The sequence below is a fragment of the Arachis hypogaea genome, chromosome 11 (genome assembly GCF_003086295.3).
Source record: "Arachis hypogaea cultivar Tifrunner chromosome 11, arahy.Tifrunner.gnm2.J5K5, whole genome shotgun sequence".
NCBI lineage: Eukaryota > Viridiplantae > Streptophyta > Magnoliopsida > Fabales > Fabaceae > Arachis > Arachis hypogaea.
The window spans coordinates 102,316,645-102,334,113 of record NC_092046.1 but is presented as its reverse complement, the minus strand read 5'-3'; the positions used below and the strand labels follow the sequence as shown (position 1 = coordinate 102,334,113).

Below are 17,469 nucleotides of genomic sequence, written 5' to 3'. Positions count from 1 at the left end.
AGGCTGAGAGCTGAGGTCCAAATTTTTAGGCAACAAGATAGTGAGACTCTATATGAAGCATGGGAGAGGTTTAAAGACTTAACAAGGAGGTGCCCACCAGATATGTTCAACGAATGGGTGCAGCTGCACATTTTCTATGAAGGGCTCTCTTATGAGTCAAAGAAGGCCGTAGACCATTCATCCGGAGGATCTTTGAACAAGAAGAAGACTATTAAGGAAGCCATAGATGTCATTGAAACAGTAGCAGAGAACGACTACTTCTATGCTTCCGAAAGAGGGAACACAAGAGGAGTAATGGAGCTAAACAATGTAGATGCTCTGCTGGCCCAAAACAAGCTCATTACCCAGCAGCTGGCTGACCTCACCAAGAAGATGGAGAGGAACCAAGTAGCAGCAGTCTCCACTTCATCAACAACCCAAGAAGGAGTGAATGAAAAAGCAGAGGGTAGTCAGGAGCAAGCCAACTACATTGGGAATTCACCTAGGCAAAACCATGATCCATACTCCAAGACCTACAACCCTGGATGGAGGAATCACCCAAACTTTGGGTGGAGAAATCAACAAGACCAAAGCCTTAATCAAAGACGCCCAAATCCAAACAATGCAGCCACCCAACACTTCACACCTAGACCATATCAACACCCCCATAACAACACATCCCCACATTCATATCAAGGCCAGAATAACCTTACTCAGCCTGACCTGTCATCATTTGATGAAAGAATCTCAAGGATTGAGAATCTACTTGAAGGCCTAAGCAAGGAGATTCAAGACAGCAAGGTCTTCAAGGAGGAAGTGCGAGCCAGTTTCAAGAACCAGGGACACACAATCAAGAGGTTGGAATCTCAAGTAGGATATCTCTCTGAGCAAATTCCCAAACCCACAGATGGATTTCCAAGTGACACAGAGAAGAATCCGAGAGGTGAAACAAAGAAGGTAAGATGGGAAGATTGCAAGATGGTCACTATAAGTGATAAGGAGACTGAGGACAAGCCAAGCAAGCTGTCAAAACAACCTAAAGATACCTCAGTAGAGGAGGTGGAAAAAGATTACCAAGAACCAGAAATCTCAAAACAGGAGTTGCTGAGACTCTATGCACCTTTTCCCCAACTGCTCAAGGGAGCTGTGGAGAGGAGAATATACTCAAGATTTCTTGACTTATTTGCATCTCTGCATGTGAACATACCATTCATCAAGACTATCCAACAAATACCTGCATTCATCAAGTACATGAAGGAGTTGCTTCCCAGGAAAAGCTCACTCAAGGGAGGCCAAACTATAGTGATGAACAAGGAGTGCAGTGCCCTCATTCAACCGCAGTTGCCTACAAAAAGAAAAGATCCAGGGAGTTTTCATGTCCCCTGTGCCATAGGAGAAACAATGTTTGATAGAGCACTCTGCGATTTGGGAGCAAGCATCAACTTAATTCCTCTATCCCTGGTGAAGAGGCTGCAGATCAATGAGATATTGCCCACAGATGTAGTCATCAGGCTGGCTGATAAAACTCAAAAACAAGCAAGAGGGGTGGTGGAAAACGTGTTGTTAAAGGTGGGGAAATACTTTCTTCCCACAGACTTTGTCATCTTGGACATGGAAGAAAGTCACACTCACCCAATCATATTGGGAAGACCATTCCTAGCTACAGCCAGAGCACTCATAAACATGGAGCGAGATGAGCTAATATTGAGGATCCATGATGAACAACTCAGCTTCAATGTCTTTAAACTCTCCCAAGAAACTGACCAAGAAAACAAAGAACCAAGCAATGATCATAACGGGATGCTGACAGAGGAAACAAGAACTGAGGCACTACCAACACATCTGAGAACCCCACTGAATGATGAACAAGGCAAACAGCAATCGTCACAGCTCAAGGAGAAGCTGGAGGAACCTAAACCACCAGAGGCATGTGAAGACAACAACAAAATTCACTTAAAAGAAGAAGTCGCCAAGAACAGGGAAGCATCAAAAGGGACAAAGAAGAAGGTACCAAGGGGGTGGAGGAACAAGAAGATCCCTACGGAAGGCCTCTCTCCAGGAGATAAAGTGATTTCAGCTTACTTCCCAGATATCCCCCTAATCTCCCCACTGTACCATCTCAGTTACCTAAGGTCTTCACTATCAACAGAGTTCTTTCCTTGGAACATGTAGAGATCATTGATACAACCAATGGATATAAGTCCAAGGCAAGAGGGGAAGACTTGAAGCATTATCAACCACCCTGATGAAGGAGAAACGTCAAGCTAGTGACGCTAAAGAAGTGCTTCATGGGAGGCAACCTATGTTTTATTAGCTTTTACTAGTGAATAAGTCAATATTCATAAATTCCAACCCAAACTTGGTGAAGTCCTTATATTGCAGTATATAGTGAAGAACAGGTTTGGTGTTCAAAGCATACCAAGAAAGCATGAATGCAACAGAGAGCATTCTAGTCTTGGAGCTTTGAACAGAACTTTTCATCATAATGCTTCAAACTAAGTTTGGTGTCACCCCATGGTGCCACCAAAATGCATGAAGGGATACACAGTTAGTTAGTTAGTTGGAGTTCATGAATAAACAATCTAATATTTTCTTCTCTTTATTATTTTAGCCGTAAAAATCTAAATTGATTTTTTTTTATGATATTTCTTACTTTTCTTATTTGATCTTTATAGGGAAAGGAAAGGAGCATTGAAAGAGATAGATTGGACAATTAAAGGAAGAAGGTTTGGACACCACAAAAGGAAGGACTATACACTTGTTCTAAAAGGGGAAGTCATTGGAAAATGTTGCCATGCAACATTGAAAAAAAAATGGGACCCTTGAAGACCGAGCAATCTCCATCATAAAGTGATGATCCTTGTCCTTTCTACATGCACAACCCCAACCGTCCATCAAACAACCACTCCATCAATCCACACCCTCCATTCACTCACAACCTTTCTATAAAAGTGATCCTTGATCCGTACCCTAGCTCCACACTCTACGTCCACTCTTCACACCTATCCATTTCGGAGCAAAGCATTTCCTAACCATTTAAACACATTCTCCCTCACCACCTTCATTGCACTCAACCCTAAACAACCAAAAGTCTCCACACCCTTGCCAACTCCATACATTAACCCTCAATCATGGCATCTTCAAGCTCTAAAAGAAGGAAGGGGAAGGAACCTATGGAGCAACACCCGTATGATGAAAAGAGATTCAGAAGCTTGCATCATGCTTGCAATACGGGTGGATGATTGATAAAGAAATCATTTATGAGCTAGGATTTCAAGTTAGGAAAACTGAGTGTCCCGAAATTACAATGAAGGTAGAAAAGAGAAGATGGGAGCTCCTCACTGATCTGGTCATTAAGGTGAATGCAAATCTTATAAGAGAGTTTTATGCAAATGCGGTCCGTTATGATAAGGCAGATGAGTCATATACAAGCTTTGTGAGAGGAAAGATTGTGGATTTTGGCCCCATGAGTGTCATGAAGGCATTAAAACTGCGGTCTATACCGTTTGAAGAAGAGAGTTATCAGTCAAGGATGGACAACAACCCTAATCATGATCAGATTATGCAAGACATTTGTGTACCAGGAGCTGACAGGGAAAGATATGCAGATAGGAGACCAAGGTTCATCAAGAGAGCAGATCTTACTCCGGAAGCAAAGGGATGGTTCGAGATTGTAAGGAGGTCTATCCTCCCAGCAGCGAACAACTCGGAGGTGAATCTCAAGAGAGCCACACTGGTACACAGTATACTCAAAGGAGGAGAAATCAAGGTTCATGAACTCATAGCAGAAGGCATTAGAAAAATGGCAGAGAAAAGTGACTCAAGAGGAACGTTAGGTTACCCCAGCACTATTTACCGACTGTGCAAGAAAGCTGGGGTAGTGTTTGAAGATGAGGACCCCGTATGGATAAAAGAGGGCATTCCAATAACCGTTCAACGAATGCATGCCACTGCATCCCCCCTACCTCAACGGAAGCAAAGGAAGAGGACAGCCCCTCAAGTAGTAGAAGGACAAGCCGTAGAAGGGCAAGCACCAACCACTTTGGATATGCATCAATTGCAGGAGGCCATTAGTGGACTATCTCAACAATATTTGGAGAGCCAAGGAGCACAGAGAGAACTTCAACTACAGATGATGGGGCAACAAGAGGAGTCACTCTCAAGATGGATGACTCAACAAGGGGATTGGCAAAAGCAAAAGATGGATCAAGAACTGAGTCAAGGACAACAATAGAATGAAACATTTCACAGGATAGAACAAAGGCAAAATGAGCAACAAGAATCCATCCAGAGGCTAATCAACATCCAAGCACATCAAGGTGCACATATACATGAGATGCATCGAAGACAAATAGAATAGGCAGAACTATTGGACGAGCAAAGGGCATTCGCAGAAAGAGTTTACATGAGCGAGACTGGGCATTATATAAATACTCAAGCCAGGCTCGGTTACTTGGTAGGACAACTGCCTATATTACATCCAGGAATCACAAGGTATGAAGATTGGAAGCAAGCAAGATTGGCACGGATGAGAGGGAATGCAAGAGGACACAAAGAAGACAAACAAGGAGGAAAGCATGGACATCCACAAGAGTAAAAGGTGGTGGAGTTCTTTCTTTGGTCCATCTTGTTCTAAGTTTTAAATAAGGAAGATCTTGTATGAAATAGAACTTGCTTCCATGATTAGTTTAAACCTTTTTAAATTCTGTTTTTTTTAGTTTGTGTGTTGAAGAGGTCTCTGTGTGCTAGTCTCTATGTCACTGCATCATTTCTTTACTTACTTGTATGCTTGTCCCTTTTGAATCAAATGAAAAGAGAATGATTGTTTTCAAAAGACCAGAGTGGAGTTCATACTAGGGAGTAAGTCCATGAGTTTGTGGTGTGGTCATAAGTTAGCTAAGTTGGTTCAACCATAAGGTGGGAAGACAACTATTTGTCATGAATACTATGCTTGAGACACACCCCATGAGACTAGATAAATAAGAAGATCCTAATAAGAAAAAGGGAAAGAACAATCAAAGTTGAGGAATAAAAGAAAAATAGTAAGCAATAAGGCTAGGCACCAATGGTTTTAATCTTGAAGCATGTGTCTGTGGTGCTCCTGTGTGAGGGATCTACTTGGATGAATAAGCTCTTAGGGGTGCCTTATCACTTGGTAACTTGGGTTAACTAACCCAGGATTATCAGCTGAAAGTCCACTATCAAGAGTAACCCTCACCACAGAGCTTTTAGTAACCCAAAGAGGTACTGGACACCAAGGTCTCAAGAAAAGAAAATAAATAAACTATGTGCCTATGGTGTGTATGTATGGGGGAGAGACTTGAGCAAGTAAGTCCTTAGGGGTGCTTCAACACCTAGCACCTTGAACCAACTGGTTCGGGAGTGTTGGCTGAAAGCTTATTTTAAAGAGTTGCCCCCTTACAGAGCACTTAGCTTAAGAACAAAAATAAGCCCTTAAATAACAACAAAAGGATCAATGAATAAAAGTCTCATGGGATGCAATAACAAGTGAGTATTCTAGGACATGATAAAGTTCTGAAAGCCAGGAATGAGCCTACGTTGCTATGCATGAAACCACCATAAAACCAGGACATGACTTCTACAAGAATGACTCATGTCTCTTGGCATTTCTTTCATCATTCTCTTGTTCCAGAACTTGCTTGGGACAAGCAAGCTTTAAGTTTGGTGTTGTGATACCAGGGCATTTTGGCCAGTTTCACTGACCTTTTCTTTACTGTTTTTAGGATAGTTTCATGCATTTCCTTAGGAAATAAGCTAGTTTTGGGTAGATATTCACTTACATCTTGATTCAAGCATACATTGTGCATTTTACAGGATTTCATGAGGATTTTGCATGAATTTAAGGACAAATTGGACGTTGCATTTCCCATGACTTGGACTAGAACTTTGATGCACTTTATTGCTTAATTTCAGGACAAAGGAAGCAAAGAAGAACCACATGAGTGGCTACGTTAGTTGCACTAACGTTAACACTAACGTGGAATGGGAGTAACTTGCAAAGTTAATGAGAAAAGTGATTGCCAATAATGCTCTCGAAGCCATCATTGCCCACGTTAAGAAATTGAGCCAACATTAGTGACACTTAACATTATCACTAACGTTGAACCAAGATCATGAGTGGCCACGTTAGAGTCCACGTTAACCTAGTTAACATGGCCTCTAACGTTAAGAAGGAAGGGGGGGAGCCAACGTTAGTGACACTCAACATTGTCACTAACGTTGGCCAAAGCACATTAAGCCACGTTAACTCCCACGTTAACCTAGTTAACATGGAAGCTAACGTGAAGGAACAAAGTGGTCGACAACGTTAGTGACACCCAACATTGTCACTAACGTTGGAAGAACACAAGCCCCCAATGAGCCACGTTGACTCCCACGTTAACCTAGTTAACGTGGAAGCTAACGTGAAGAAAGAAGGTGATCGCCAACGTTAGTGACACCCAACATTGTCACTAACGTTGGAAGGAACCACACATGCCACCATGAGCCACGTTAACTTAGTTAACGTGGAAGCTAACGTGGATAAGGGAAGGATGAGCCAACGTTAGTGACACTTAACTTTGTCACTAACGTTGGAGATGGCTAGCAAGGCCACATTAGAAGCCACGTTAACCTAGTTAACGTGGACTCTAATGTGGAAAATAGGGGCAATTTGGAACGTTAGTGACAATGGTAAGTGTCACTAACGTTCTCGAAGGATGGCGAGCCTACGTTAAAAGAGCCACGTTAACTAAGTTAACGTGGGCTCTAACGTAGGGAAGGGGGAGGCTTCTCAAAGTTATTGGGAAAGTTGAGTCCCAATAACGTGTGCGAAGGACATAGTGGAAATGTTAGTGGCAACGTTTGTGCCACTAACGTTGAGGTTAACGTGGCCTTTAACTTTGGTGAGGAACGTTAGTAAAAAAGGTGATTGTCACTAACGTTCTCGAACCCATATTTTCACTGAACGTTAACACCACTAACTTCCTGAGCCAAAGCCCCTGCCCACTTCATACTTTCTCTCTGCAAGTAAAAGCTAAGCCCAATGAAGAAGAGAACTGCTTCCAACTCAAGATCCAAAGGCCCAAGACTTGAAGAATCAACTAGAAGAACAGAAGAGTAGTATATATAGGAGTATCTTTGAAATATTTTGAGAGTTGGAAATTACAGGGAGACTCTTAGCATAGAAATACTCTCTGTATTTTACTTTCTCTGCACTTCTAAGTTTTCATCACGTATTCTCCATCTTTGTTTTTATTTTCCAGAGCTATGAACAACTAAACCCCTGTCATTGGGTTAGGGAGCTCTGTTGTAATTTGATGGATCAATACTAGTTTTCATTATTCTTCTTCTATCTTTTCTCTTGATTTTACTTGAAAGCTTTTGATCTTCATCCAATTGAGTAGTTATCTTGAAAAAGAAGCTATTTATACTTGGATCTCTTCTGAACCTTGAAAGAGGAATGAAGAGATCAAGCTAGAAATGCTTTCTCATGCTAGACCAAATTGGGTTTTGATGGATATGTGACTATAATCCTCTCAACACTTGGTTTGGGAAATGCATATGGTATAATCAGTGACCATACTTCATCTCTTCTCATGAGCAATTGACCAAGGAATTGGCTATTGATCAAGATTTGAGAGATTGAATTACAAGAAATTGTAATTCAATCACTTAAGATTGCCAAGGAGATCAATGAGTGCATTGATTAAGGAAGAGATGAAAATTAAATTGATCCGGAGAATGCAACATCTCCTAAGCCCAATGAACTTCCCATTTCTGATCTTACCCATTCTCTTTAATTTCTGTTATTTACTTTAATGAGCAATTCCCCCATTCCCATTTACAATTCTGCAATTTACCTTCCGACATTTACTTTCAGATCTATAATTCTAGCATTTACTTTCCTGTCAATTACCTTCCCGCCATTTTGTTTTCTGCAATTCTCAACTCAAATTCTGGATTCGCTCAACTAGAACAGTCCTCTAATTAAAGTTGCTTGATCAATCAATCCTTGTGGGATTTGACCTCACTCTATTGTGAGTTTTTACTTGACGACAAATTCGGTACACTTGCCGAAGGGAATTTGTTGTGAGACAAGTTTTCCGTGCATCAGGAGTTCTTAAAATTGATACTCTGAATGCCATATTGGCTTAGAATAAAATTTTGACTCAGCAAGTCAATATGATCTCTCAAAGTCTGAATGGATTGAAGGAATCATCCAACAGTACTAAAGAGGCCTCTTTTGAAGAAGAAACTTATGATCCTGTGAACCCTACAATAGCAGAGGTGAATTACATGGGTGAACCCTATGGAAACACCTATAATCCCTCATGGAGAAATCATCCAAATTTCTCATGGAAGGATCAACAAAAGCCTCAACAAGGCTTTAATAATGGTGGAAGAAACAGGCTTAGCAATAGCAAGCCTTTTCCATCATCCACTCAGCAAAAGACAGAGAATTCTGAGCAGAATCCATCTAGCTTAGCAAATATAGTCTCTGATCTATCTAAGGCTACTGTGAGTTTCATGAATGAAACAAGGTCCTTCATTAGAAATTTGGAGGCACAAGTGGGCCAGCTGAGTAAAAGAGTCACTGAAACTCCTCCTAGTACTCTCCCAAGCAATACAGAAGAGAATCCAAAGAGAGAGTGCAAGGCCATTGATTTGACCATCATGGCCGAACCTACAAGGGAAGAGGAGGACGTGAATCCTAGTGAGGAAGACCTCCTAGGATGGCTAGTGACCAATAAGGAGTTCCCCTTTGAGGAACCAAAGGAATCTGAGGCTCATCTAGAGACCATAGAGATTCCATTGAACCTCCTTCTGCCCTTCATGAGCTCTGATGAGTATTCTTCCTCTGAAGAGGATGAAGACATTACTAAAGAGCAAGTTGTTAAGTACCTTGGTGCAATCATGAAGCTGAATGCCAAATTATTTGGTAATGAGACTTGGGAAGATGAACCTCCCTTGCTCACCAATGAACTGAATGCATTAGATAGGCAGAAATTACCTCAAAAGAAACAGGATCTTGGTAAATTCTTAATACCCTGTACCATAGGCACCATGACCTTTGAGAAGGCTCTGTGTGACCTGGGGTCAAGAATAAATTTAATGTCACTCTTTGTAATGGAGAAACTTGGGATCTTTGAGGTGCAAGCTGCTAGAATCTCATTAGATATGGCAGACAACTCAAGAAAACAGGCTTATGGACAAGTAGAGGACGTGTTAGTAAAGGTTGAAGGTCTTTACATCCCTGCTGATTTCATAATCCTAGACACTGGGAAGGAAGAGGATGAATCCATCATCCTTGGAAGACCCTTCCTAGCCACAGCAAGAGCTGTGATTGATGTGGACAGAGGAGAATTAGTCCTTCAACTGAATGAGGACAACCTTGTGTTTAAAACTCAAGGATCTCCTTATGTAACCATGGAGAGGAAGCATGAAAAGCTTCTCTCACTGCAGAGTCAACCAAAGCCCCCACAGTCAAACTCTAAGTTTGGTGTTGGGAGGCCACAACCAAACTCTAAGTTTGGTGTTGAACCACCACATTCAAACTCTAAGTTTGGTGTTGGGAGGTTCCAACAATGCTCTGAACATCTGTGAGGCTCCATGAGAGCTCACTGTCAAGCTATTGATGTTAAAGAAGTGCTTATTGGGAGGCAACCCAATGTTATTTAATTATATCTATTTTATTTTCCTTTTGTTATTTCGTGTTTTATTAGGTTGATGATCATGTGGAGTCACAAAAACTACTGAAAATCAAAAACAAAATGAAAAATAGCATTGAAAATAGCACACCCTGGAGGAGAGCAGTCTGGCATTTAAACGCCAGAAATAAGCATCTGTCTGGCGTTTAACGCCAGAAACAGGCACCAAGCTGGCGTTTAATGCCAGAAACAAGCATATGCCTGGCGTTAAACGCCAGAAACAGGCTACATTTGGGCGTTTAACGCCAGAAACAAGCAGCAATCTGGCGTTAAACGCCAGGATTGCACAGCAAGGGCGTTTTACACGCCTAACTGGAGCAGGAATGTTAAGTCCTTGACCCCACTTGATCTGTGGATCCCACAGGATCCCCACATCTTCTTCTCCCCTCTTTACACCTTTTCACAACTCTCTTCCCCAAATACCCTTCACCAATCACCTAAATCACTCTTTCCCATCACCTCTTCACCAGTCACATCCATCCTCTCTTCCCCATAAACCCCCCTACCTTCAAAATTCAAACTATTTTCCCTTCCAAACCCAACCCTAATGGCCGAACCCTAAATCCCATCACACCCCTATATAAACCCCTCTTTCCTTCTTCATTTTCACACAACACAACCCTTTCTTCTTACCCTTGGCCGAATACACACCCCTCTCCCTCCATCTCCTCTATTCTTCTTCTTCTTCTACTACTTTCTTTTTTCTTTTGCTCGGGGACGAGAAAACATTTTAAGTTTGGTGTGGTAAAAGCATAGCTTTTTATTTTTCCATAACCATTTATTGCACCTAAGGCCAGAGAAACCTCTAGAAAGAGGAAAGGGAAGGCAATTGCTTCCACCTCTGAGTCATAGAAGATGGAGAGATTCATCTCAAAGGTCCATCAAAACCACTTCTATGAAGTTGTGGCTAAGAAGAAAGTGATCCCTGAGGTTTCTTTCAAGCTCAAAAAGAATGAGTATCCGGAGATCCGACATGAGATCCGAAGAAGAGGTTGGGAAGTTCTCACCAACCCTATTCAACAAGTCGGGATCTTAATGGTCCAAGAGTTCTATGCAAACGCATGGATCACTAGGAACCATGATCAAAGTGTGAACCCGAATCCAAAGCATTGGCTCACCATGGTTCGGGGGAAATACTTAGATTTCAATCCGGAAAATGTAAGGCTGGCGTTCAACTTGCCAATGATGGAAGAGAACGCACGTCCCTACACAAGAAGGGTCAACTTTGATCAAAGGTTGGACCAAGTCCTCATAGACATATGTGAGGAAGGAGCTCAATGGAAAATTGACTCAAGAGGCAAGCCGGTTCAATTAAGAAGACATGACCTCAAACTAGTGGCTAGGGGATGGCTAGAGTTCATTCAACGCTCAATCATTCCTACTAGTAACCGGTCTGAAGTTACTATAAACCGGGCCATCATGATCCATAGTATCATGATTGGAGAGGAGGTGGAAGTTCATGAGATTATACCTCAAAAACTTTACAAAGTGGCTGACAAGTCCTCCACTTGGGCAAGGTCAACCTTTCCTCACCTCATATGCCACCTCTGCAATTCGGCTGGAATTGACATAGAGGGAGACATCCTCATTGAAGAGGACAAGTGGTATGTGAAATTGCTACTTAGGTTGTGAATTGTTGTTCGAAATTGATTCCCTGGCAATGGCACCAAAAATGGATGCATAGGACCATGGTCTAAACATATCTTCACAACTTCGCATAACTAACCAGCAAGTGCATTGGGTCGTCCTAGTAATACCTTACGTGAGTAAGGGTCGAATCCCACGGAGATTGTTGGTATGAAGCAAGCTATGGTCACCTTGTAAATCTCAGTCAGGCGGATATAAAATAGTAATGGAGTTTTCGAAAATAATTAATAAAATAGGGATAGAAATACTTATGTAAATCATTGGTGAGAATTTCAGATAAGCGAATAGAGATGCTTTCGTTCCTCTGAACCTCTGCTTTCCTGCTGTCTTCATCCAATCAGTCTTACTCCTTTCCATGGCTGGCTTTATGTGATACATCACCACTGTCAATGGCTACTTTCGGTCTTCTCTCAGGAAAATGATCCAAATGCCCTGTCACGGCACGACTAATCGTCTGGAGGCATCACCCTTGTCAATGGCTTCATCTTATCCTCTCAGTGAAAATGGTCAACGCACCCTGTCACGGCACGGCTATTCATCTGTCGGTTCTCGATCATGCTGGAATAGGATTTACTATCCTTTTGCGTCTGTCACTAACGCCCCGCAATCGCGAGTTTGGAGCTCGTCACAGTCATTCATTCATTGAATCCTACTCGGAATACCACAGAAAAGGTTTAGACCTTCCGGATTCTCTTGAATGCCGCCATCATTCTAGCTTACACCACGAAGATTCTGGTTAGGAGATCTAAGAGATACTCATTCAGTCTAAGGTAGAACGGAAGTGGTTGTCAGGCACGCGTTCATAGGGAATGATGATGATTGTCACGTTCATCACATTCAGATTGAAGTACGAATGAATATCTTAGAAGCGAAATAAGATGAATTGAATAGAACACAGTAGTACTTTGCATTAATCTTTGAGGAACAGCAGAGCTCCACACCTTAATCTATGGAGTGTAGAAACTCTACCGTTAAAAATACATAAGTGAAAGTCCAGGCATGGCCGAGAGGCCAGCCCTCAAACGTGATCTAAGATAGCATACAACTGATCAAAGATACCTAATACAATAGTAATAGGTCCTATTTATAATAAACTAGCTACTAGGGTTTACAGAAGTAAGTAATTGATGCATAAATCCACTTCCGAGACCCACTTGGTGTGTGCTTGGACTGAGCTTTGAGTGTTGCACGTGTAGAGGTCATTCCTGGAGTTGAACGCCAGTTTTTGTGCCAGTTTGGGCGTTCAACTCTGGTTTTGGATCCTTTTCTAGCGCTGGACGCCAGATTTGGGCAGAGAGCTGGCGTTGAACGCCAGTTTGAGTCATTTAAACTTGGCCAAAGTATGGACTATTATATATTGCTAGAAAGCCCTGGATGTCTACTTTCCAACGCAATTAGAAGCGCGCCATTTTGAGTTCTGTAGCTCCAGAAAATCCATTTTGAGTGGAGGGAGGTCAGAATCCAACAGCATCAGCAGTCCTTCTTCAACCTCTGAATCTGATTTTTGCTCAAGTCCCTCAATTTCAGCCAGAAAATACCTGAAATCACAGAAAAACACACAAAATCATAGTAAAGTCCAGAAATATGAATTTAACATAAAAACTAATGAAAACATCCCTAAAAGTAACTAGATCCTACTAAAAACATACTAAAAACAATGCCAAAAAGCGTATAAATTATCCGCTCATCACAACACCAAACTTAAATTGTTGCTTGTCCCCAAGCAACTGAAAATCAAGTAGGATAAAAAGAAGAGAATATACTATAAATTCCAAACTATCAATAAAACATAGCTCCAATCAGATGAGCGGGACTTGTAGCTTTTTGCCTCTTGAATAGTTTTGGCATCTCACTTTATCCATTGAGGTTCAGAATGATTGGCATCTATAGGAACTCAGAGTTCAGATAGTGTTATTGACTCTCCTAGTTCAGTATGATGATTCTTGAACACAACTTCTTTATGAGTCTTGGCCGTGGCCCTAAGCACTTTGTTTTCCAGTATTACCACCGGATACATAAATGCCACAGACACATAATTGGGTGAACCTTTTCAGATTGTGACTCAGCTTCGCTAAAGTCCCCAATTAGAAGTGTCCAGGGTTCTTAAGCACACTCTTTTTTTTGCTTTGGACCTTGACTTTAACCGCTCAGTCTCAAGTTTTCACTTGACACCTACATGCCACAAGCACATGGTTAGGGACAGCTTGGTTTAGCCGCTTAGACCAGGATTTTATTCCTTTAGGCCCTCCTATCCACTAATGCTCAAAGCCTTGGGATCCTTTTTATTTGCCCTTGCCTTTTGGTTTTAAGGGTTATTGGCTTTTTGCTCTTGCCTCTTGGTTTTAAGAGCTTTTGGCTTTTTCTGCTTGCTTTTTCTTTCTATTTTTTTTTCGCCTATTTTTTTTTCTGCAAGCTTTGTTCTTTGCTGCTTTTTCTTGCTTCAAGAATCATTTTTATGATTTTTCAGATTATCAAATAACATGTCTCCTTGTCATCATTCTTTCAAGAGCCAACATATTTAACATTCTTAAACAACAACTTCAAAAGACATATGCACTGTTTAAGCATACATTCAGAAAACAAGAAGCATTGTCACCACATCAATATAATTAAACTAAGTTCAAGGATAAATTCGAAACTCATGTACTTCTTGTTCTTTTGAATTAAAACATTTTTCATTTAAGAGAGGTGATGGATTCATAGGACATTCATAACTTTTAAGACATAGTTACTAACTACTAATGATCATGTAATGAAGACACAAACATAGATAAGCACATAACATAGAAAACGAAAAACAGAAGAAATAAGAACAATGAATGAATCCACCTTAGTGATGGTGACATTTCCTTCTTGAGGAACTAATGATGTCCTTGAGCTCTTCTATGTCTCTTCCTTGTTTTTGTTGCTCCTCCCTCATTGCTTTTTGATCTTCTCTTATTTCATGAAGGATGATGGAGTGCTCTTGGTGTTCCACCCTTAATTGTCCCATGTTGGAACTTAATTCTCCTAGGGAGGTGTTGATTTTCTCCTAATATTTATGTGGAGGGAAGTGCATCCCCTGAGGTATCTCAGGGATCTCTTGATTTGCAGCCACATGTTCTACCACTGAGCTATAGACCCTTGAGATGAATCTTTCCATCTCCCATGACTCGGAGGGGGAAGCCTTTGTCTTCCCTTCCCCTCTTTTAGAGGTTTAGGTGCCATCAATGGTAATGGAAAAATAAAAAGCTTATGCTTTTACCACACCAAACTTAGAATGTTGCTCGCCCTTGAGCAAAAGAAGAAAGAATAGAAGGAGAAGAAGATATGGAGGAGATGGAGGGATGTGTGTATAGATGTGAATGGTGAATGGAAAACAGAAGGGATGGTCATGAATGGAGAGAGAGGGTGAGGTGGGTGGAGATCCTGTGGGGACCACAGATCCTGAGATGATCCTGTGGGATCCACAGATCCTGAGGTGTTCAAGGATTTACAACCTTGCACCAAATTAGGCATGTAAAATGCCCTTGCACACAACTCTGGGCGTTCAGCGCCAGGTTGGTGCCTATTTTGGGCGTTCAACGCCCATTTGTTGCCATTTCTGGCGTTGAACGCCAGAACCATGCTTGTTCTGGGTGTTCAGCGCCAGGATGCTGCCCATTTTGGGCGTTCAGCGCCAGAACCATGCTCTGTTCTGGCGTTGAACGCCAGGCAGATGCTTCCTCCAGGGTGTGATTTTTCTTCTGCTGTTTTTGATTCCGTTTTCAATTTTTATATTTATTTTGTGACTCCACATGATCATGAACCTATAAAGACATGAAAAACAAAAATAAAATTAGATAAATAAACATTGGGTTGCCTCCCAACAAGCGCTTCTTTAATGTCAATAGCTTGACAGTGGGCTCTCATGGAGCCTCACAGATGTGCAGAGCATTGTTGAGACTCTCCAACACCAAACTTAGAGTTTGGATATGGGAGTTCAACACCAAACTTAGAGTTTGACTGTGGGGGCTTTGTTTGACTCTGCTTTGAGAGAAGCTTTTTATGCTTCCTCTCCATGGATGCAGAGAGAGATCCTTGAGTTGTAAACACAAGGCTGTCCTCATTCAATTGAAGGATTAATTCTCCTCTGTCCACATCAATCACAGCTCTTGCTGTGGCTAGGAAAGGTCTTCCTAGGATGATGAATTCATCCTCTTCCTTTCCAGTATCCAGGATTATGAAATTAGCAGGGATGTAAAGGCCTTCAACCTTTACTAACACGTCCTCTACTTGTCCATATGCCTATTTTCTTGAATTGTCTGCCATCTCTAATGAGATTTTAGCAGCTTGCACCCCATAGATTCCCAGTTTCTCTATTACAGAGAGGGGCATGAGGTTTATCCCTGAACCAAGGTCACACAGAGCCCTAAAGATCATGGTGCCTATGGTACAAGGTATTATGAACTTTCCGGGATCCTGTCTCTTCTGAGGCAATGTCAGTTGATCCAGATCACTTAGTTCATTGGTGAACAAGGGAGGTTCATCTTCCCAAGTTTCAATGCCAAATAATTTGGCATTCAGCTTCATGATTGCACCAAGAAACTTGGTAGCTTGCTCTTCAGTGACATCCTCATTCTCTTCAGAAGAGGAGTACTCATCAGAGCTCATGGATGGCATAAGGAGGTTCAATGGAATCTCTATGTTCTCTAGATGAGCCTCAGAGTCCTTTGGTTCCTCAGAGGGAAGCTCCTTATTGATCACTGGACGTCCCAGGAGGTCTTCCTCCTTGGGATTCACGTCCTCTCCTTCCTTTACAGGTTTGGCCATGGTGCTTATGTCAATGGCCTTGCACTCTCCTTCTGGATTCTCTTCTGTATTGCTTGGGAGAGTACTAGGAGGGATTTCAGTGATCCTTTTACTCAGCTGGCCCACTTGTGCTTTTAGATTTCTAATGGAAGACTTTGTTTCATTCATGAAACTTACAGTGGCCTTGGATAGATCAGAGACTAAGTTTGCTAAATTAGAAGTATTTTGTTCAGAGTTCTTTGTCTGTTACTGAGTGGATGATGGAAAAGGTTTATTATTGTTAAACCTGTTTCTTCCACCATTACTAAAGCCTTGTTGAGGCTTTTGATCCTTCCATGAGAGATTTGGGTGATTTCTCCATGATGGATTATATGTGTTTCCATAAGGTTCACCCATATAATTTACCTCTGCTATTGCAGGGTTCTCAGGATCATAAGCTTCTTCTTCATAAGAAGCCTCTTGAGTACTGTTGGATGCAGCTTGCATTCCATTCAGACTCTGAGAAATCATATCGACTTGCTGAGTCAATATTTTATTCTGAGCCAATATGACATTCAGAGTATCAACTTCAAGAACTCCCTTCTTCATAGGCGTCCCATTACTCACAGGATTCCTCTCAGAAGTGTACATGAACTGGTTATTAGCAACCATGTCAATGAGTTCTTGAGCTTCTGCAGGCGTTTTCTTTAGGTGAATGGATCCACCTGCAGAAGTATCCAATGACATCTTTGATAACTCAGACAGACCATCATAGAATATATCCAAGATGGTCCATTCTGAGAGCATGTCAGAAGGACACTTTTTAGTCAACTGTTTGTATCTTTCCCAAGCTTCATAGAGGGATTCACCATCTTTTTGTTTGAAGGTTTGAACATCCACTCTAAGCTTGCTCAGCTTTTGAGGAGGAAAGAACTTGGCTAAGAAAGCCGTGACCAGCTTATCCCAAGAGTTCAGGCTGTCTTTGGGTTGAGAGTCCAACCATATTCTAGCTCTGTCTCTTACAGCAAAAGGGAAAAGCATGAGCCTGTACACTTCAGGATCAACTCCATTAGTCTTAACAGTATCACATATCTGCAAGAATTCAGTTAAGAACTGAAAAGGATCTTCAGATGGAAGTCCATGAAACTTGCAGTTCTGCTACATCAGAGAAACTAATTGAGGTTTCAGCTCAAAGTTGTTTGCTCCAATGGCAGGAATGGAGATGCTTCTTCCATGTAAATTGGAATTAGGTGCAGTAAAGTTACCAAGCATCCTCCTTGCATTATTATTATTTTTGGCTGCCATCTCCTCTTCCTCTTCGAAAATTTCTGAATGGTTATCTCTGGATTGTTGTAATTTAGCTTCTCTTAATTTTCTCTTCAGA

General features: G+C 41.6%; 2 non-coding genes across 2 annotated transcripts; one reads left to right on the top strand and one right to left on the bottom strand.

The window, feature by feature from the left end:
• Positions 1-107, bottom strand: LOC112724375 (small nucleolar RNA R71). The gene has a single exon (XR_003163540.1). It is a non-coding gene; the product is annotated as a small nucleolar RNA R71 (small nucleolar RNA).
• A 16,783-nt stretch (positions 108-16,890) lies between these two features.
• Positions 16,891-16,994, top strand: LOC112724970 (small nucleolar RNA R71). Its single transcript, XR_003164106.1, has one exon. It is a non-coding gene; the product is annotated as a small nucleolar RNA R71 (small nucleolar RNA).
• The last annotated feature ends 475 nt before the right edge of the window (positions 16,995-17,469 follow it).